Genomic DNA, 22,928 nt, shown 5'->3' on the forward strand with positions numbered 1-22,928 from the left:
AACCACACGATCAATAGGTCGTCAGGGCAGCAGACAACGTTACGTTACCACGGTCAATAGGTCGTCAGGGCTGCAAACAACTATGTTATCATGGTCTAAAGGCCACCAGGGCTGTAGAAAATGTTACGTTATCATGATAAGTATTTAGGGCTGCAGACAACGCTACGTTACCTCGGGTCCTGTTAAGGTATGGGTTCAGTATATATACAGAATTATGTCGGTCGGAACTCATGGTTGGCGAAGCACTCCGCCTGAACCTGAAGATGACCTGTCCATCAGAGCCTCCGCCCTGGCATCTGTAACCCCCCCTCCCCCTCCCGACTCAGGTAGTAGGTCTGCAGGTCATCTTCGTGCGATTGTCATCTTTAACGTTTCTCACATGAACTATGTTCTTCCGAAATATTACCACAAGTAAACAAATATCAAGACTGGTGTCTAGTAGTCGATGATGTAAACTTTTTCCTTTAAGTTGATGACAATGTGTAACTTTGACGAGTAAAATGAATACATAATCCTTTCATAGAGAAAAAGACTTACACTGTCAGAAAACACTAACCTCCAACACGTTCGTGTTTGTCCTAACGATCAACATCCTTCACAACTTGAGCAGCAACGCCACACGCGGGTGCGGCTTTAATGCCGCGCTATAAGCCAAGCCGATGTGGAAAATGTCGATAGATATTTATAGTCACACTTTAAACTTTGGCACAAGTGTATCCTACTTCCTGGTCAGTGTGTTATGCTGGGTTACTGGGAAGTGGGCAGTGTACCGCCAGGCGTCTGCCAGGACAGGCGGGACAGGCGGGTCCCGTGCGCCAGCCTTATGGCCCTACACACAACCAAAGTTTGATGGCGCATCATCAAACCATATCAGAAATTTTAGGATTGGATCGTTTATTGTTTTGTAGACTCTTTAATGATGTGATATATGAAACATCAACGTTTTGTCTGCTAATTATGTTCAGTAGCTAATTATGTTCAGTGGTGTGATACGTAAAGCAACATATCGAATATTCAGACGATGTGATCCAGGAGGCTATCATGAAGCCTTTCCTCTTGTTGCGTCACGTCAACTTGTCTCACCCGCTAGACAGAAGCTAAGTTCCTGGGAAGTGAAACCAAACAAAAACACAGCTTCCTTCGTGAGAGATGAGATTGCACATCCTCATTCCAGCAACCTTGGGTCAAGGGTTAAGTGTTTAGCACGATGAGAAGTATACCATCATCAACATACAAGTACAAATATCTGCGGCAAGACCTCAAGGTGGTAAAGTATTTCTGAATAACGTTCCAGTTTGACTGGAACAGACTGAGCTTGTGTTACTACTATATATTTGGGGTCTTGTTAGCAATGAAGACGATTACCTGGAGATCTTGTGGTAGTATATTAGTAGTAGTAGCTGTAATAGAAGTAGTAGTAGTTTTAATAGTAGTAGTAATAGTAGTAACAAGAATAGTTTAAGAGAGAGAGAGAGAGAGAGAGAGAGAGAGAGAGAGAGAGAGAGAGAGAGAGAGAGAGTTGGGACACGGAACATGTAGGTTACCGTCTCGTCAGTCGTCGGATTATGAAGTTACTAATATTCACAAGAAGGTGGTGAGTGTGGGCGAGTATGTACCTAAGATTGATAAAGTAACAACCATGAAGCAATGTTTCCATATATAGATGTTGAGTATTATCCAATTATTTCATGAATGAATAGAAAATACTGTGGAAAAAATGAGTAAAACTATTCGGATATCAAAAAAAATGCGGATGAAACAAAAATGCAATTTGTTCACTGCTGGTTAAATATCAAGCACATCAGATCTCAGGAGATTCATAACTTGTGTATTGTACAGAGCAGTGGTACATTGTGCCCTCATCACACGTTTACTGTCAGCCGCGTTAAACATGGAGGGTGCCATACGAGACGGAAGGTACTACAGGGGATAGAGAGTGTCATAAGGGATAGAGGCTGCCACAGGGTATGGAGATTGCCATAGGGGATAGGGGTGCCTTGGGGGAAAGTTTAACATATGGGACAGAGGGTCCATAGGGGACACAGGGTCCCATTGGGGATAGGGATACCATGGAAGATGAAGGCTAGTTACTATATGGGATATAAGGGTTCAATATGGGATGGAGGACGCCATATGGGATGGAGACTATCATAGAGGACAGAAACTATCCTAGAGGAAGAGGGCGTCATGGGGTATAGAGGGTGCTGGAGGGGATGGTGTCCGTCATAGATGAGGGATGCCACAGGAACTGAAGGTTGCTATTGGGGTGGAAGGTACAACAAGAGATACAACGAGCCGAATGGATTATACTATGTGTTGTACGAAGTAAAAGATACAGGGGGTGAAGAATGACACAAGTGGCAGAGGATGACATGCGGGGAGGAGGGTGACACAAAGGGTGGATGATGACATCACAGTAAAGAGTGACAGAGAGGGTGGAGGATGACACAGGAGTTACATGGGAAATACCTATACCGGGATACCTGGTGGTCCATGTAGTTATCTACTAAAAGTTGAGACCTAACGCAGTAAAGCAGATGGCACCTTCTCGTCTACCTCTCCATGGGAAAACACCACGCAATATGAACCGGGATGTGGGGACATACTGTCCTGCAAAATGCACATGAAATTGTGGATAGGAAAAAGGAAGTTTCCTACCGGTTTAATGATCACGGCACTGAGACTGGTTTCTGAAAGAGAAAAATAGGGTTAGGATGTAAATGGTGTTTAAAAGGCAGATTTACCTGCTGATCGTGATTATCAGAGAAGTAATTGTCTTGCGTTGATCTGAAGGTAATATGGGTCATTGTATTTTCATCTGGACAATACAATGGACAATCGCATGTTTACCAAATGGCGTCCTAGCTACGTCTCTTCGCTGTATATCAACTGACTGTTATATTTCTTTCCTGTGTCTCCCCTGATGAAGTGATTATTACACGAAAGTGCACTTGGGAACTTATCGTGTTTCATTTTCCCCGTGGACTCATAGGAATATATATATATATATATATATATATATATATATATATATATATATATATATATATATATATATTTGACGAAAATGAAATGCGGCAAGGCACCGGGAGTGGATGGTATTCCAGTTCAATTTACTAAGAAAGGGGGATGACTGTGAAGTTGCTTGGTTGGTAAGGATATTCAGTGTATGTATGGATCATGGTGAAGTGCCTGAGGACTGGTGCAATGCATGTATAAAAGATAAGGGGATAAAGGTGTGTTAAAAACTATAAAGGCATAAGTTTATTGAGTATTCCTGGAAAATTGTATAGGAGGGTATTGACTGAGAGGGTGAAGGCTTGTACAGAGCATCAGACTGAGAGGAGCAATGTAGTTTCAGAAGTGGTGAAAGATGTGTGGATCAGGTGTTTACTTTGAAGAATGTATGTGAGAAATATGAAAACAGATGGATCTGTATGTGGCATTTATTGATCTGGAGAACGCATATGATAGAATTGACAGAGATGCTTTGTGGAAGGTCTTAGGAATATATGGTGTGGGAGGTAAGCTGCTGGAAGCAGTGAGAAGTTTTTAATCAAGGGATGTAAGGCATGTGTACCAGTAGGAAGAGAGGAAAGTAAATGGTTCCCAGTGAAGGTCGTCTGCGGCAAGAGTGTGTGATGCCACCATGGTTGTTTGATTTGTTTTTGGTTGGGATGGATAGGGCGGAGAGAGGTGCGAGTATGCAGTCTGTTGGGGACAAAAGGACCTAAGAAGTGAGTCATTTGTCGTTTGCTAATGATACAGCACCGGTAGCTGATTCAAGTGAGAAACTGCAGAAGTTGGTAACTTGGTTTAGAAGAGTGTGTGAAAGGAGAAAGGTAAGAGTGAAAGTGAATAAGAGCAATGTTATTTTGTTCAAAAGGGTTGAGGGTCAATTAGTTGGGATGTAAGTTTGAACGGAGAAAAATTGAAGAAAGTGAAGTGTTTTAGATATCTGGGAGTGGACTGTAAGTCACAGGGTGGGGGAGGGGGCAAAGGTTCTAAGAGCGAAGAGGAAAGAGAGAGCGCTATCTCGGAAGGTGAAAATGAGTATGTTTGAGGGAATATTAGTTCCAACAATATTGTATGCTTGCGAAGCATGGACTATAGATAGGTTTGTGCGAAGGAGGGTGAATTTGTTGGGAATTAAATATCTGAGGACAATGTATGGTGTGAGGTGGTTTGATCGAGTAAGTAAAGGGTAAGAGAGATGTGTGGAAATAAAAAAAGAATGTGGTTGAGAGAGCAGAGGAGAGTGTGTTAGAATGGTTTGGACATATGGAGAGAATGAGAGAGGAAAGGTTGACAAAGAGGATATATGTGTGTGAAGTGGAGGGAACAAAGACAAGCGGGAAACCAAATTGGAGATGGAATGATGAAATGAAAAAGATTTTGAGCGATCGGGGCCTGAACATGTAGGAGGATGAAAGGCGTGCACGGAATAGATTGAATTGGAACGATGTATTATATCGGGGTCGACGTGCCGTCAATGAACGGAACTAGGGCATTTGAATCGTCCGGGGTAAACCATGGAAAGGTCTGTGAAGCCTTGATGTGGTCCCGGTGCATTACACAAGACAGCTAACCAATGAGTATGAGTGGATGTGACCTTTCTTCGTCTGCTTCTCGGCGCTACCTCGCCGACGTATGGGGCGGCGATAGGTTGTGGGGGAGGAGGAGAGAATGTTTTTATCTTTTTTTCTTGCCTTCATGCGTATTGCACTGGAATTTATTAAGAAAAAGGGGGTGGCTGTGTTGTTGACTGGTTGGTAAGGATATTTAATGTATGTATGGCTCATAGTGAAGTGCCTACGGATTGGCGGAATGCATGCATAGTGCCATTGAACAAAGGCAAAGGGGATAAAGGTGAGTGTTCAAATTACAAAGGTATAAGTTTGTTAAGTATTCCTGGGAAATTATATGGGAGGGTATTGATTGAGAGGGTGAAGGCATGTACAGAGCATCAGATTGGGGAAGAACAAAGTGGTTTCAGAAGTGGTGGAGGATGTGTGGATCAGGTGTTTGCTTTGAAGAATGTATATGAGAAATACTCAAAAACAAATGGATTTGTATGAAGCATTTATGGATCTGGAGAAGGCATATGATAGAGTTGATAGAGATGCTCTGTGGAAGGTATCAAGAATATATGGTGTGGGAGGCAAGTTGCTAGAAGCAGTGAAAAGTTTTCATCGAGGATGTAAGGCATGTGTACGAGTAGGAAGAGAAGAAAGTGATTGGTTCTCAGTGAATGTCGGTTTGCGGCAAAGGTGCGTGATGTCTCCATGGTTGCTTAATTTGTTTATGGATGGGACTGTTAGGGAGATGAATACAAGAATTTTGGAGAGAGGGGCAAGCATGCAGTCTGTTGTGGATGAGAGGGCTTCAGAAGTGGGTCAGTTGTTGTTCGATGGTGATACAGCGCTAGTGGCTGATTCAGGTGAGAAACTGCAAAAGCTGGCGAATAAGTTTGGTAATGTGTGTGAAAGAAGAAAGCTGAGAGTACATGTGAATAAGAGCAAGGTTATTAGGTACAGTAGGGTTGAGGGACAAGTCAGTTGGGAGGTAAGTTTGAATGGAGGAAAAATGGAGGAAGTGAAGTGTTTTAGATATCTGGGAATGGATTTGGCAGCGGATGGAACCATGGAAGCGGAAGTGAGTCACTGGGTGGGGGAGGGGGCGATAGTTCTGGGAGCATTGAAAAATGTGATGAAGGTGAGAACATTATCTCGGAAAGCAAAAATGGGTATGTTTGAAGGAATAGTGGTTCCAACAATGTTATATAGTTGCGAGGCGTGGGCTATAGACAGGGCTGTGCAGAGGAGGGTGGATGTGTTGGAACTGAGATGTTTGAGGACAATATGTGGTGTGAGGTGGTTTGATCGAATAAGTAATGAAAGGGTAGGAGAGATATGTGGTAATAAAAAGAGTGTGGTTGAGAGAGCAGAAGAGGGTGTTTCCAAATGGTTTGGTCACATGGAGAGAATGAGTGAGGACAGATTGACCAAGAGGATATATGTGTCAGAGGTGGAGGGAACGAGGAGAAGTGGGAGACCAAATTGGAGGTGGAAGGATGGAGTGAAAGATTTTGAGCGATCGGGACCTGAACATGCAAGAGGGTGAAAGGCTTGCAAGTAATAGAGTGAATTGGAACGATGTGGTATACCGGGGTCGACGTACTGGCAATAGATTGAACCAGAGAATGTGAAGCATCTCGGGTAAACCATGGAAAGTTTTGAGGGGCCTAGATGTGGAAAGGGAGGTGTGGTTTTGGTGCATTACACATGACAGCTAGAGACTGAGGGTGAACGAACGTGGCCTTTATTGTCTTTTCCTAGCGCTACCTCGCGCGCGTGTGGGGGAAGGGGGTTGTCATTTCATGTGTGGCTAGGTGGCGACGGGAATGAATAGAGGCAGCAAATATGAATTATATATATATATATATATATATATATATATATATATATATTTTTTTTTTTTTTTTTTTTTTTTTTTATACTTTGTCGCTGTCTCCCGCGTTTGCGAGGTAGCGCAAGGAAACAGACGAAAGAAATGGCCCAACCCCCCCCCATACACATGTACATACACACATCCACACACGCAAATATACATACCTACACAGCTTTCCATGGTTTACCCCAGACGCTTCACATGCCTTGATTCAATCCACTGACAGCACGTCAACCCCTGTATACCACATGACTCCAATTCACTCTATTCCTTGCCCTCCTTTCACCCTCCTGCATGTTCAGGCCCCGATCACACAAAATCTTTTTCACTCCATCTTTCCACCTCCAATTTGGTCTCCCTCTTCTCCTCGTTCCCTCCACCTCCGACACATATATCCTCTTGGTCAATCTTTCCTCACTCATTCTCTCCATGTGCCCAAACCATTTCAAAACACCCTCTTCTGCTCTCTCAACCACGCTCTTTTTATTTCCACACATCTCTCTTACCCTTACGTTACTTACTCGATCAAACCACCTCACACCACACATTGTCCTCAAACATCTCATTTCCAGCACATCCATCCTCCTGCGCACAACTCTATCCATAGCCCACGCCTCGCAACCGTACAGCATTGTTGGAACCACTATTCCTTCAAACATACCCATTTTTGCTTTCCGAGATAATGTTCTCGACTTCCACACATTTTTCAAGGCTCCCAAAATTTTCGCCCCCTCCCCCACCCTATGATCCACTTCCGCTTCCATGGTTCCATCCGCTGACAGATCCACTCCCAGATATCTAAAACACTTCACTTCCTCCAGTTTTTCTCCATTCAAACTCACCTCCCAATTGACTTGACCCTCAACCCTACTGTACCTAATAACCTTGCTCTTATTCACATTTACTCTTAACTTTCTTCTCCCACACACTTTACCAAACTCAGTCACCAGCTTCTGCAGTTTCTCACATGAATCAGCCACCAGCGCTGTATCATCAGCGAACAACAACTGACTCACTTCCCAAGCTCTCTCATCCCCAACAGACTTCATACTTGCCCCTCTTTCCAGGACTCTTGCATTTACCTCCCTAACAACCCCATCCATAAACAAATTAAACAACCATGGAGACATCACACACCCCTGCCGCAAACCTACATTCACTGAGAACCAATCACTTTCCTCTCTTCCTACACGTACACATGCCTTACATCCTCGATAAAAACTTTTCACTGCTTCTAACAACTTGCCTCCCACACCATATATTCTTAATACCTTCCACAGAGCATCTCTGTGATGGAGATGGAATGAGTATTTTGAAGGTTTGTTGAATGTGTCTGATGACAGAGTGGCAGATATAGGGTGTTTTGGTCGAGGTGGTGTGCAAAGTGAGAGGGTTAGGGAAAATGATTTGGTAAACAGAGAAGAGGTAGTAAAAGCTTTGCGGAAGATGAAAGCCGGCAAGGCAGCAGGATTGGATGGTATTGCAGTGGAATTTATTAAAAAAGGGGGTGACTGTATTGTTGACTGGTTGGTAAGGTTATTTAATGTATGTATGACTCATGGTGAGGTGCCTGAGGATTGGCGGAATGCGTGCATAGTGCCATTGTACAAAGGCAAAGGGGATAAGAGTGAGTGCTCAAATTACAGAGGTATAAGTTTGTTGAGTATTCCTGGTAAATTATATGGGAGGGTATTGATTGAGAGGGTGAAGGCATGTACAGAGCATCAGATTGGGGAAGAGCAGTGCGGTTTCAGAAGTGGTAGAGGATGTGTGGATCAGGTGTTTGCTTTGAAGAATGTATGTGAGAAATACTTAGAAAAGCAAATGGATTTGTATGTAGCATTTATGGATCTGGAGAAGGCATATGATAGAGTTGATATATATATATATATATATATATATATATATATATATATATATATATATTTATTCATACTATTCGCCATTTCCCGCGTTAGCAAGGTAGCGTTAAGAACAGAGGACTGGACCTTTGAGGGAATATCCTCACCTGGCCCCCTTCTCTGTTCCTTCTTTTGGAAAATTGAAAAAAACTGAGAGGGGAGGATTTCCAGCCCCCCGCTCCCTTCCCTTTTAGTCGCCTTCTACGAACACGCAGGGAATACGTGGGAAGTATTCTTTCTCCCCTATCCCCAGGGAATATATATATATATATATATATATATATATATATATATATATATATATATATATATATATATATATATATATATGTCTGTGTATGTATACGTTGAAATGTATAGGTATGTATATGTGCGTGTGTGGGCCTTTATGTATACGCATGTGTATGTGCGTGGGTTGGGCCATTCTTCCGTCTGTTTTCTTGCGCTACTTCGCTAACGCGGGAGACAGCGACAAAGTATAATATATATGCATATATAAGCGTTACTTTAGCTGAACTACGACGGGTGAGACTGGCTACTGGTGACACCAACTGGAGGGAGGGGACATTGGTGGCTAATCAAAGTTGTTAGAGGTGCCTGGGGTTGGTGAGGGCTGGTGGAAGTACATGAGGGATTGATTGTCAGGGATGCATGAGATCTGGCTCGGTTACATGAGGGCTAGCATAGACTCTAGAGGGTTGGCGTGGACCCTTGAGAGCCAGTAGAGGAACAACAAACATGGATGAAGACGAGCGGCAGACAACTTTAGCCGGACGAAACTGGTGTTGGTGGTGTTGGAGGTGGCGGGTCGATGCTGCCCAATACTGAAGCCAGCAGGAGACTCTCTCTCTCTCTCTCTCTCTCTCTCTCCCCCCCCCACCCCCCCCCCACCCCACCCACCCCATAACCCCAGCCCCATTGATTCAGTGCCGCCCACCCACGCTCAGTCCGGGGACCTGGGGAACAACTCTCACCCCCAACCCAGCCAGGACAGCTCCCCTTCCCCACTGACTCACTTGCAGCTGGAGACAGCAAGACCCCTTCCCCCACTCTACTGCTCGTGGGCAGCACGTCCCGCTCACCCACTCTACTGCTCGGGGAACACGTCCCCCTTCACCCACACTACCGCCCTGGGGCAGCCCGTCTTCCTGACTCACAGGGGCAGTATCTTATTCATATCATATCATACCGATATCGCGGATGTTTCTGAGGAGAAATATGAACTACTAGTAAAGCAGAAGCATAAGGTTGACCCATAACGACTGGTCTTACGTTACACCTACACAGGTTACATGTGACTTTGCTTCAGTTTCATTTCCATTATATTATACCGTGATGCAATCAACATCATTCAATCGTTGCTTTCAGGCAAACAGGATCCTTGTGTTCAAGAAGTACGTCCTCCGTGTTTTAGCTGTTGTGGGCCTCGGATCACTACATATACCCGTAGACCTTTGTGCACCGGGAGTACATTGGTCTAAACGAAAGAAGGTTATGCTACTAACCATGAGAAGAAAGATCATGAGAGGCAAGTGTTTTGGTGGGAGCAGTTTTGATGCAAGCGACTGGACATAAGTGATGGGTTATCCAATTCGCAGTTGAGTGATGTGGCAGTTGAGGGCATAACTCTGTGTGTGTGTGTGTGTGTGTGTGTGTGTGTGTGGGAGGGGGGTATTCAGTATAGTGAATAGAAATGAAATGGTGAACAGCTTGTGGAATTGTGTGCCAAAAAGAAGACTGATAATTGGGAATACCTGGTTTCTAAAGAGAGACATACACAAGTCAATGTAGGGGAGTAGGAGAGATGGTCAGCGGGCATTATTGGATAACACGTTGATTGATAACCGGTGAAACGAGAAACTCTTAGGTGTAAGTGTGCTGCGAGGGGCAGCTGGTGGGATGTCTAATCTCTATCTTGTGGAAGCAGAACTGAAGATTTCAAGAGGTATTCGGAAAAGAGGAAACAATTTCATTGAGAAGAGAGTGGTGAAAGTAAAATAGCTTGGAAAAGACTTGTGCAAAAAACACAGGAAAGATTAAGTGTAGAATGGCAAAAGCTGAGACTGAATAAGGCAAGGGGAGAGGATGAGGAATGGGAGGCATTTAAGGAAACAGTACTGGCATATGCAAGTGATGCATGTGGCATGCGAAAAGTGGGAGGTGGGCAGATTAGAAAGGGTAGTGAGTGGTGAGGTAAAAAAGTAATGTTGCCAGTGAAACAGAAAAAGGAGACGTTTGGGTGGTACTTACAGAGAACGAGTGCAAATTATGTGAGAGATATATAAGAGAAATCGGCAGGATGTCAAGAATAAGGTGCAGGGATTAAAAGTACGGACAAAAGAGAATTGGGGTGAGCTGGTACCTGTAAACTTTTGATAGAATAAGATTTTTTGGAAGGAGGTTAATACTGTGCGAAAAACAAGAGAACAAATAGGAACATCGGTGAATGGGACAAACGGGGAAGCCGCAATAGGTAGTGATGAAGCAAGGAGGAGATGGGGTGAATTAGAACTTCAGTGTGTTTGAGGAAAGGGTAGCAAATGTAGGGTGTTGGGGTTGGGGTTGTATACGAGGTGAAAGTCATGGAAAGTGGTTTGGTGAGGAGAGAAGAGGTGTTGAATAACTTAGATGGGATAAAATATGGCAAAGCCGCTGGAGTGGATGACATTGCTGCTGAACTGAATACGAATAGGGGTAATTGCATTGTTGATTGGTTGGTAAGGATTTTCAGTAAGGTGCCTGGGGATTGGTAGGATTCATGGAGAATGCCATTGCATAAAGGCAAAGGGAATAAGATGAGTGTTCAAACTACAAAGGTAAAAGTTTGTTGAGTATACCTGACAAGATGTATGGAAGGGTAGTGATTGAGAGGGCGATGGCATGTTCAGAGCATCAGATTGGGGAAGAGCAGTGTGGTTTTAGAAGTGCTAGAGGATGAGTGGATCAGGTGTTTGCTTTAATGAAATTGAATGAGAATTACTTAGAAATCCAGATGGATTAGTAAGTGGTATTTATGGATCTGGAGACGGCATATGATGGGGTTGATAGAGATGCTTTGTGAAAGATCTTTTATGAATATACGGTGTGGAAGAAAAGCTGCTTGAAGCAGTGAAAAGTTATTATCAAGAGCGTAAGGCGTGTGTAGGAATAGAAGAGAGTAAATAGTTCCAAGCGAAGGATGTTCTGCGGCAGGGTTGAGTTATGTCACCATGGTTGTTCAGTTTGCTTATGAATGGGGTGGTGAGGGAGATAAATGCGAAAGCCTTGGAGAGAGGGGCGAGTATGCAGGCTGTGGGGATAAAAGAGCCTGGGAAGTGAGTCAGCTATTGTTTGCTGATGATACAGCGCTAGTGGTGGATAGTGAGAAACTGCAAAAGTTGGTGTCTGAGTTTGGAAGAGTGTGTGCAAGGAGGAAGGTGCGAGTGAATGTGACTAAACGTACTGTTTTTAGGTTTAGCAGGCTGAAGAATAGGTTAGGTGAGGTGTGAGTGTGAATGGAGAAACATTGGAGGAAGTGAAGTGTTTTAGGTGCTTGGGACTGGACATGTGATCGAACAGAAGCAAGGAAGCGGAAGTGAGTCATAGGGTGGGGGGAAGGGCGAAGGTTCTGCGAGCACTGAAGAATGTGTTGAAAGAAGGAACGTTATCTGGGAGGGAAATGTTTGGGTATGTTTGACGAAATAGTAGTTTTAAACAATATCATATGGATGAACGGCATGTGCGAAGGAGGGTGGATGTGTTGGAAATCAAATGTTTGAGGACAATATGTGGTGTGAGGTGGTTTGATCGAGTAAGTAACGAACGGATAAGGAACATATGTGGTAATAAAAAGAGTGTAGTTGAGAGAGCTGAAGAAGGTGTGTTAAAATGGTTTGGACATATGGAAAGAAAGAGTGAGGTAGGGTTGACAAAGAGGATATATGTGTCAGAAGTGGAGGGAACAAGGAGAACGGGGCGACCGAATTGGAGATGGAAGGATGAAGCGAAAAAGAATATGAGCGACTGGGGTCCTGAACATACAGGATAGTTAAAAGCGTCCACGGGACAGAGTAAATTGGAACGATGTAGTAAACAGGGTCGACGTGCTGTCAATGGATTATACCAGAGCACTGAAGCGCCCTGGGTAAACTACAGAAAGGTCTGTGGGGCCTGGTTGTGGGCTTTCTTCGCCTGTTCCTGGCGCTCCCTCGCTAACGCGAGAAACGGCGATCAAGTATAAAACACACACACACACACACACACACATTATACATATATTTGGTAAAGTGTGTGAAAGAAGAAAGCTGAGAGTGAATGTGAATAAGAGCAAGGTAGGGTTCAGTAGGGTTGAGGGACAAGATAAGTGGGAGGTAAGTTTGAATGAAGGAAGACAAGTGTTTTAGATATCTGGGAGTGGATTTAGCAGCGGATGGAACCATGGAAGCGGAAGTGAATCACTGGGTGGGGGAGGGGGCGAAGGTTCTGGGAGCGTTGAAGAATGTGTGGAAGGCGAGAACGTTATCTCGGAGAGCAAAAATGGGTATGTTTGAAGGAACAGTGGTTCCAACAATGTTATATGGGTGCGATGCATGGGCTATAGATAGGGTTGTGCGGAGGAAGGTGGATGTGTTGGAAATGAAATGTTTGAGGACAATATGTCGTCTGAGGTGGTTTGATCGAGTAAGTTATGAAAGGGTAAGAGCGATGTGCGATAATAAAAAGAGTGTGGTTGAGAGAGCAGAAGAGGGTGTGTTGAAATGGTTTGGTCACATGGAGAGAATTAGGGAGGAAAGATTGACAAAGAGGATATATGTGTCAGAGGTGGAAGGAAAGAGGAGAAGTGAGAGACCAAATTGGAGGAGGTAGGATGGAGTGAAAGATTTTGAGCAATCGGGGCCTAAACATACAGGAGGGTGAAAGGCGTGCAAGGAATAGAGTGAACTGGAATGACGTGGTATACCGGGGTCGACGTGCTGTCAAGGGAAGGAACCAGGGCATGTGAAGCGTTTGGGGTAAACCATGGAGTTTTGTGGGGCCTGGATGTCGAAAGGGAGCTGTGGTTTCAGTGCATTACACGTGACAGCTAGAGACTGAGTATGAACGAATGTGGCCTTTGTTGCCTTCTCCTAGCGCTACCTTGCGTGGGGGGGAGGGGGGCTGCTATTTTCATGTGAGGCGGGATGGCGGCGGGAATGGATGAAGGCAGCAAGTATGAATATGTACATGTGTATATATGTATATGTCTTTGTATGTATATGTATGTATACGTTGAAATGTATACGTATGTATGTATATGTGCTTGTGTGGACGTTTATGTATATACATGTGTATGTGGGTGGGTTGGGCCGTTCTTTCGTCTGTTTCCTTGCGCTGCCTCGTTAACGCGGGAAACAGCGGAAAGAATGATAAATATGATATATATATATATATATATATATATATATATATATATATATATATATATATATATATATATATATATATCACTTCAGTAGAAGTTCATACAATTTTATCTAACATGTAATTTTTCTATATATGTGGCACGACACGTTTCGTGAAGACAATCCACCTCATTAGGTGCCAGTACTTAACAAAGTTATTTGAATCCCAACATCACACATGGTTCCTGCTGTACAACACCATTCTATCTAGGCCAAGCACTGTCTGCTATGTCTGGTCGTGACCCTTGTAAGGGGGAGTGATTAAGGAGGGTCAGGTGGCGGAGGTTGAATTGGGTAGCAGGGTGTGTCATGAACAACTTGTTTTATGTTTTCGTCTTTTGTCAATTCTCTCATAATGATTTGGTTAATGCTAGGATGGGCTTTAAAACTGCTTGGGGACAAATTAAAGTTCTTAGTATTAGCAATTAAGACAGATTCAATGACGTTAGTGTGGCATAATCAGCAGAGAGGTATAAAATAACGAGATTTTCAAGATCTATGGCCAGGGTGATCATTTTCATGATAATGTTTCGCGATCGCATTTTTGTGGTCATCCCTCAGTACTGAATGGTGATGACAGTAACACCTCTCCGTTACAGGCTTACAGGTCTGACCTATGTACATACATATATTTACATGCCTTGCATTTAACGGAGTAAACACTCCCAATTGTAGCATGAGTTGGCCTATTATTTACTAAGGTCTTGCTGATGGTGTTATTGTACTGGAAAGCATTACAAGAACTGTTTTTTTAAAACATGTCTAAAATTAGCTAAGTTAGGAGAATATGGCAACACTAAACATTTAGACTTATCCTTATCTGTCACATCTTTGTTACAAGAAGCAAATGATGTCTTCCTAGCAGACCAGTAAGTTTTATTCACACATCATTTGGGATAATATAACTAACTAAAGATACGTCTTATATGACTACATTCATCTGCCTGGCCTATGGGATCACATATCCGAAATGCTCATAAAAACATACATAACTACAGACATTTTTACAGAGAAATAATGAATATAACTCTCAAAGTTGGTAGGCTTCCTGTAGATTTTAAAGGACAACTGATCAGATTCTCTGTTTATCAACACATCTAGAAAGGGCAGTTTGCCTGTTTTTTCCCATTTCATCTTGAATTTGATAGTGGGGTGTATGTTATTTAATCTACTAAAGAAAATATCACAACCTTGGGATGATGGCCACAAGGACCACACGTCATCCACCTATCTAAACCAGACTTTCGGATGATTCCTGACTGAAGTTAGAAATTCAGTCTCAAAATATTCCATTAATAAACTACTAAGAATCGGACTAAGAGGGTTTCCAATTGGAAGACCAAATTTCTGTCTATAAAAATTATCTTTAACATCTTGGAAAACATTATTACAAACACAAAGCTCAACAAGTCAACGAAAGTTTTTATGGGAAGGGGCAAGTCAAGGTTGAGATCGGGCAATTTCCTCCTTAGATATGTGATGGTTTCATTTGTGGGTACTTTAGTGAAAAAGGAATTCACATCAAAATTGATGAGTTTATGATCAGGCAAATTAATGTTGCTAATTTTGTTAACAAAATCGAAACTATTACTAACATGCGATGAAGAGATTTTTCCTTGAACATTGCTAAGATGTTTTGTTAACCATTGAGATAACTTATGACTAGGTTCCGGAATGAACAGATGATATAATTGGTCTGAGGGGACATCAATCTTTGTGAGCTTTTCGGAGACCATATATATAAGGAAGAGAGGGATTACCATCCTTACTGACTTCAGAATGCTGAATGTATAGAAAAAAATTACATGTTGAATAGAATTGTATGAACTTCTACTGAAGTGCGATTTCACCTTTATATATATATATATATATATATATATATATATATATATATATATATATATATATATATATATATATATATATCTTTCTTTCTTTTTTGCTTTTTCGCTGTCTCCCGCGTTTGCGAGGTAGCGCAAGGAAACAGACGAAAGAAATGGCCCAACCCACCCCCATACACATGTATATACATACGTCCACACACGCAAATATACATACCTACACAGCTTTCCATGGTTTAACCCAGACGCTTCACATGCCCTGATTCAATCCACTGACAGCACGTCAACCCCGGTATACCACATCGATCCAATTCACTCTATTCCTTGCCCTCCTTTCACCCTCCTGCATGTTCAGGCCCCGATCACTCAAAATCTTTTTCACTCCATCTTTCCACCTCCAATTTGGTCTCCCACTTCCCCTCGTTCCCTCCACCTCTGACACATATATCCTCTTTGTCAATCTTTCCTCACTCATTCTCCTCATGTGACCAAACCATTTTAAAACACCCTCTTCTGCTCTCTCAACCACACTCTTTTATTACCACACATCTCTCTTACCCTTTCATTACTTACACAATCAAACCACCTCACACCACATATTGTCCTCAAACATCTCATTTCCAACACATCCACCCTCCCACAACTCTATCTATAGTCCACGCCTCGCAACCATATTACATTGTTGGAACCACTATTCCTTCAAACATATACATACATATACACAGACATAATACATATATACACATGTACATATTCATACTTGCATGCCTTCATCCATTCCTGGCGCTACCCTGCCCCACAGGAAACAGCATCACTACCCCGCTTCAGTGAGGAAGTGCCAGGAAAACAGACAAAAAAGGCCACATTCATTCACACTCAGTCTCTAGCTGTCATGTGTAATGCACCGAAACCACAGCTCTCTATCCACATACAGACCCCACAGACCTTTCTATGGTTAACCCCAAACATTTCGCATGCCCTGGTTCAGTCCATTGACAGCATGTCAACCCCGGTATACCACATAGTTCCAATTCACTCTATTCCTTGCATGCCTCTCACCTTCCTGTATGCTCAGGCCCCAATTGCTCAAAATCATTTTCACTCCATCTTTCCACCTCCAACTTGGTCTCCCACTTCTTCTTCCCTCCACCCCTGACACATATATTTTCTTTGTCAATCTTTCCTAACTCATTCTCTCCATATGTCCAATCCATTTCAGCACACCCTCTTCTGCTCTCTCAACCACACTCTTTTTATTTCCAAAAATTTCTCTTACCCTTTCATTGCTTACTCAATCAAACTACCTCACACCACATATTGTCCTCAACATTTCATTTCTAACACATCCACCCTCCTCCGTACAACCCTATCTATAGCCCATGTCTCACTAACATATATCAGTGTTTGAACTACTATTCCTTTAAACATACCCATTTTTGCTCTCTGAGCCAACATTCTCTCCTTCCACGCATTCTTCATAGCTCCCAGAACCTTTGCCCCTTTCCCCAACCTCACTCACTTCCGCTTACATAGTTCCATTCGCTGCTAAGTCCACTTCCAGGCAGGGGCATAACAAAAAGTATTAAATGTACAATTTAATAAATACATGTTCAAAATGCCTTCATTTTTTTTTTTTATGCTTTGTCGCATATATATGTATATATATATGTATATACTGGAACCATTAAATGTTGGAACCATTATTCCTTCAAACATACCCATTTTTGCTTTCCGAGATAATGTTCTCGACTTCCACACATTCTTCAACGCTCCCAGAACTTTCGCCCCCTCCTCCACCCTATGATTCACTTCCGCTTCCATGGTTCCATCCGCTGCCAAATCCACTCCCAGATATCTAAAACACTTCACTTCCTCCAGTTTTTCTCCATTCAAACTTACCTCCCAATTGACTTGTCCCTCAACCCTACTGTACCTAATAACCTTGCTCTTACTCACATTTACTCTCAGCTTTCTTCTTTCAGTGAATGTTGGTTTGCGGCAGGGGTGCGTGATGTCTCCATGGTTGTTTAATTTGTTTATGGATGGGATTGTTAGGGGGGTGAATGCAAGAGTTTTGGAAAGAGGGTCAAGTATGCAGTCTGTTGTGGATGAGAGAGCTTGGGAAGTGAGTCAGTTGTTGTTCGCTGATGATACGGCGCTGGCGGCTGATTCATGTGAGAAACTGCAGAAGCTGGTGACTGAGTTTGGTAAAGTGTGTGAAAGAAGAAAGCTCAGAGTAAATATGTATATATATATATATATATATATCTTTCTTTTATTTTTTATTTTGCTTTGTCGCTGTCTCCCGCGTTTGCGAGGCAGCGCAAGGAAACAGACGAAAGAAATGGCCCAACCCACCCCCATACACATGTATATACATACACGTCCACACACGCAAATATACATACCTATACATCTCAATGTACACATATATATACACACACAGACACATACATATATACCCATGTACACAATTCACACTGTCTGCCTTTATTCATTCCCATCGCCACCTCGCCACACATGGAATACCATCCCCCTACCCCCTCATGTGTGCGAGGTAGCGCTAGGAAAAGACAACAAAGGTCCCATTCGTTCACACTCAGTCTCTAGCTGTCATGCAATAATGTCCGAAACCACAGCTCCCTTTCCACATCCAGGCCCCACACAACTTTCCATGGTTTACCCCAGACGCTTCACATGCCCTGATTCAATCCACTGACAGTACGTCAACCCCGGTATACCACATCGATCCAATTCACTCTATTCCTTGCCCGCCTTTCACCCTCCTGCATGTTCAGGCCCCGATCACACAAAATCTTTTTCACTCCATCTTTCCACCTCCAATTTGGTCTCCCTCTTCTCCTCGTTCCCTCCACCTCCGACACATATATCCTCTTGGTCAATCTTTCCTCACTCATTCTCTCCATGTGCCCAAACCATTTCAAAACACCCTCTTCTGCTCTCTCAACCACGCTCTTTTTATTTCCACACATCTCTCTTACCCTTACATTACTGACTCGATCAAACCACCTCACACCACACATTGTCCTGAAACATCTCATTTCCAGCACATCCATCCTCCTGCGCACAACTCTATCCATAGCCCACGCCTCGCAACCATACAACATTGTTGGAACCACTATTCCTTCAAACATACCCATTTTTGCTTTCCGAGATAATGTTCTCGACTTCCACACATTCTTCAAGGCTCCCAGGATTTTCGCCCCCTCCCCCACCCTATGATTCACTTCCGCTTCCACGGTTCCATCCGCTGCCAGATCCACTCCCAGATATCTAAAACACTTTACTTCCCCCAGGTTTTCTCCATTCAAACTTACCTCCCAATTGACTTGACCCTCAACCCTACTGTACCTAATAACCTTGCTCTTATTTACATTTACTCTTAACTTTCTTCTTTCACACACTTTACCAAACTCAGTCACCAGCTTCTGCAGTTTCTCACATAAATCAGCCACCAGCTCTGTATCATCAGCGAACAACAACTGACTCACTTCCCAAGCTCTCTCATCCCCAACAGACTTCATACTTGCCCCTCTTTCCAAAACTCTTGCATTCACCTCCCTAACAACCCCATCCATAAACAAATTAAACAACCATGGAGACATCACACACCCCTGCCGCAAACCTACATTCACTGAGAACCAATCACTTTCCTCTCTTCCTACACGTACACATGCCTTACATCCTCGATAAAAACTTTTCACTGCTTCTAACAACTTGCCTCCCACACCATATATTCTTAATACCTTCCACAGAGCATCTCTATCAACTCTATCATATGCCTTCTCCAGATACATAAATGCTACATACAAATCCATTTGCTTTTCTAAGTATTTCTCACATACATTCTTCAAAGCAAACACCTGATCCACGCATCCTCTACCACTTCTGAAACCACACCGCTCTTCCCCAATCTGATGCTCTGTACATGCCTTCACCCTCTCAATCAATACCCTCCCATATAATTTACCAGGAATACTCAACAAACTTATACCTCTGTAATTTGAGCACTCACTCTTATCCCCTTTGCCTTTGCACAATGGCACTATGCACGCATTCCGCCAATCCTCAGGCACCTCACCATGAGTCATACATACATTAAATAACCTTACCAACCAGTCAGCAATACAGTCACCCCCTTTTTTAATAGATTCCACTGCAATACCATCCAAACCTACTGCCTTGCCGGCTTTCATCTTCCGCAAAGCTTTTACTACCTCTTCTCTGTTTACCAAATCATTTTCCCTAACCCTCTCACTTTGCACACCACCTCGACCAAAACACCCTATATCTGCCACTCTATCATCAAACACATTCAACAAACCTTCAAAATACTCGCTCCATCTCCTCACATCACCACTACTTGTTATCACCTACACATTAGCGCCCTTCACTGAAGTTCCCATTTGCTCCCTTGTCTTACGCACTTTATTTACCTCCTTCCAGAACATCTTTTTATTCTCCTTAAACTTTAATGATACTCTCTCTCTCCCCAACTCTCATTTGCCCTCTTTTTTACCTCTTGCACCTTTCTCTTGACCTCCTGTCTCTTTCTTTTATACATCTCCCACTCAATTGCATTTTTTCCCTGCAAAAATCGTCCAAATGCCTCTCTCTTCTCTTTCACTAATAATCTTACTTCTTCATCCCACCACTCACTACCCTTTCTAATCAACCCACCTCCCACGCTTCTCATGCCACAAGCATCTTTTGCGCACTCCATCACTGATTCCCTAAATACATCCCATTCCTCCCCCACTCCCCTTACTTCCATTGTTCTCACCTTTTTCCATTCTGTACTCAGTCTCTTCTGGTACTTCCTCACACAAGTCTCCTTCCCAAGCTCACTTACTCTCACCACCCTTTGAATGCAAAGGTGAGTAATGTGGCAGTTGAGGGAATAATTGGTATACATGGGGTGTTCAGTGTTGTAAATGGAAATGGTGAAGAGCTTGTAGATTTATGTGCTGAAAAAGGACTGGTGATTGGGAATACCTGGTTTAAAAAGCGAGATATACATAAGTATACGTATGTAAGTAGGAGAGATGGCCATTGAGCGTTATTGGATTAAGTGTTATTTGACAGGCGCGCGAAAGAGAGACTTTTGGGTGTTAATGTGTTGAGAGCTACAACTGGAGGGATGTCTGATCATTATCTTGTGGAAGCTAAGGTGAAGATTTGTATGGGTTTTCAGAAAAGTATATATATATATATATATATATATATATATATATATATATATATATATATATATATATATATATATATATATATATATATATATATATTTTCCCTGGGGATGGGGGAGAAAGAATACTTCCCACGTATTCCCTGCGTGTCGTAGAAGGCGACTAAAAGGGTAGGGAGCGGGGGGCTGGAAATCCTCCCCTCTCGTTTTTTTTTTTTAATTTTCCAAAAGAAGGAACAGAGAAGAGGGCCAGGTGAGGATATTCCTCAAAGGCCCAGTCCTCTGTTCTTAACGCTACCTCGCTATCGCGGGAAATGGCGAATAGTATATAAAAAAAAAAAATATATATATATATATATATATTTTCTTGCCGCTTAAGATCTCAGCAACAGCAGTGATCGTGTATGAAATCATGCTCTTCTTTCCCACCAGCCTTCATGTAAATTTTCTGTTTCTGTTAATAATTCAACACTGCTTTCGTGTTATCTAGTTTGTCCCCTAATGGTACTTCCTCACTCATGTCATAAAAACCATATCCCAATCTATATGTGTCTCTATCGAGGCCAATTCTTAAAAGAAATACACAAAACAGCTGGAAATCCTTCCTTTAAAAAAGGACCACTTCGTAATTAGGAAAAACATGGGACGGTACAGAGATCGAAAACTAAGCGGAGTAACGAGAGACATGACAAAGGGCCAACCTTGAGTTGTCAGCGTGTACAAAGTAATCATGTGATGAGGTGCCCATTACGTACTCAGACTAATAGTAGGGAAAAACAAGCAGCCAGCTCTCGAAAGCAGTAATTGAAGTAAGACAGTGGAAGAAAAGAGAATCAACATCGTGGCGTAAAGCGAGTGGATCGAGTTTTACGGTTCACAGTACTCAATACAAAGAACACTTTAACTTTAATCTAAATCTACTTTAATCTAACTTTACTTAAATCTAACTTTAACTTTATCATTCTTCAAATTTCTTCTTATGTAAACATAACATAGTCAATGCTTGGGTGAAGGGAACATGGCTAGGGGTAGGTAGGTAGGTGGTGGCAAGTAGAGAAGGTTCAGTATACAACACACATCGACACAGGGAGTGACAGGTGGTCCCGAGCGGGCTTGGAGTTTGTGTTCCCCTCAGAAAAGGATGAACAACATCACTGTCGTTGGTATATTACAGAGCATGGTAACATAGGAAATACATCTGTAGAGTACCAGGGTTCGTCTGGGTACACGAACAAACATTGCAATGTAGTGAAAAGACACCACAGTTTGGGTACACGAACAAACATTGCAATGTAGTGAAAAGACACCACAGTTTGGGTAGACAATGTAAAGGGTGAAGTTGAACTGGTAATGATACAGCAGGTGGTGAAAGGAGGGAATAGGCTTCATTAAATACATCGTGCATAATTCACATATGAAAATTTACATGATTTGTAAAGTACAGTAAATAAATCACATTTATTACAGTATGAATGATGATATATAGTTGGTGGAGGCAAGCATAGAGCGAACGCTTTGTTACTATCTACTTACACGCACATCATCTTGATATTTTTCATCACTTGATCCCTGCCTCAAGGATGCGTGGACGTACATTCCAGCTTTCATTTCCAGTGGAGACACGTAACTCACTCTTGACAGATACCGAAAACTAGAGCCAGACACGTAATACAACTGTCTCATACGTAATATTAGTCACAGACTCGCACTACTCGTCACAGACACGTAACACAAGGCAAGGCCCTGGCTCAAAACTGTGATCCTGGCTCAGCCTTGAGGACCATATTTCAGCTATAATGGCTCTAGCTCAGTGCTCAAGGATGACGGCTCTAGCTCAGTGGTCAAGGATGAGGGCCCTAGCTCAGTGCTCAAGGATGGAGGCCGTAGATCAGTGCTCAAGGATGAGGGCCCAAGTTCAGTGCTCAAGGATGAGGGCCCTAGTTTAGGACTCAAGAATAAGGGCTCTGGCTCAGTGCTCAAGGATGAGGGCCCTAGCTCGGTGCTCAAGGATGAGGGCCCTGGCTCAGTGCTAGGAGCCCTGGCTAAGTACTGGGGCCCCTAGCTCGGTGCTAAGGGCCCCTGGCCCAATTCTGAGGTCTTTGGCTCG

This window comes from Panulirus ornatus, chromosome 59 (assembly GCF_036320965.1).
Source record: "Panulirus ornatus isolate Po-2019 chromosome 59, ASM3632096v1, whole genome shotgun sequence".
Classification (NCBI taxonomy): Eukaryota; Metazoa; Arthropoda; class Malacostraca; order Decapoda; family Palinuridae; genus Panulirus; species Panulirus ornatus.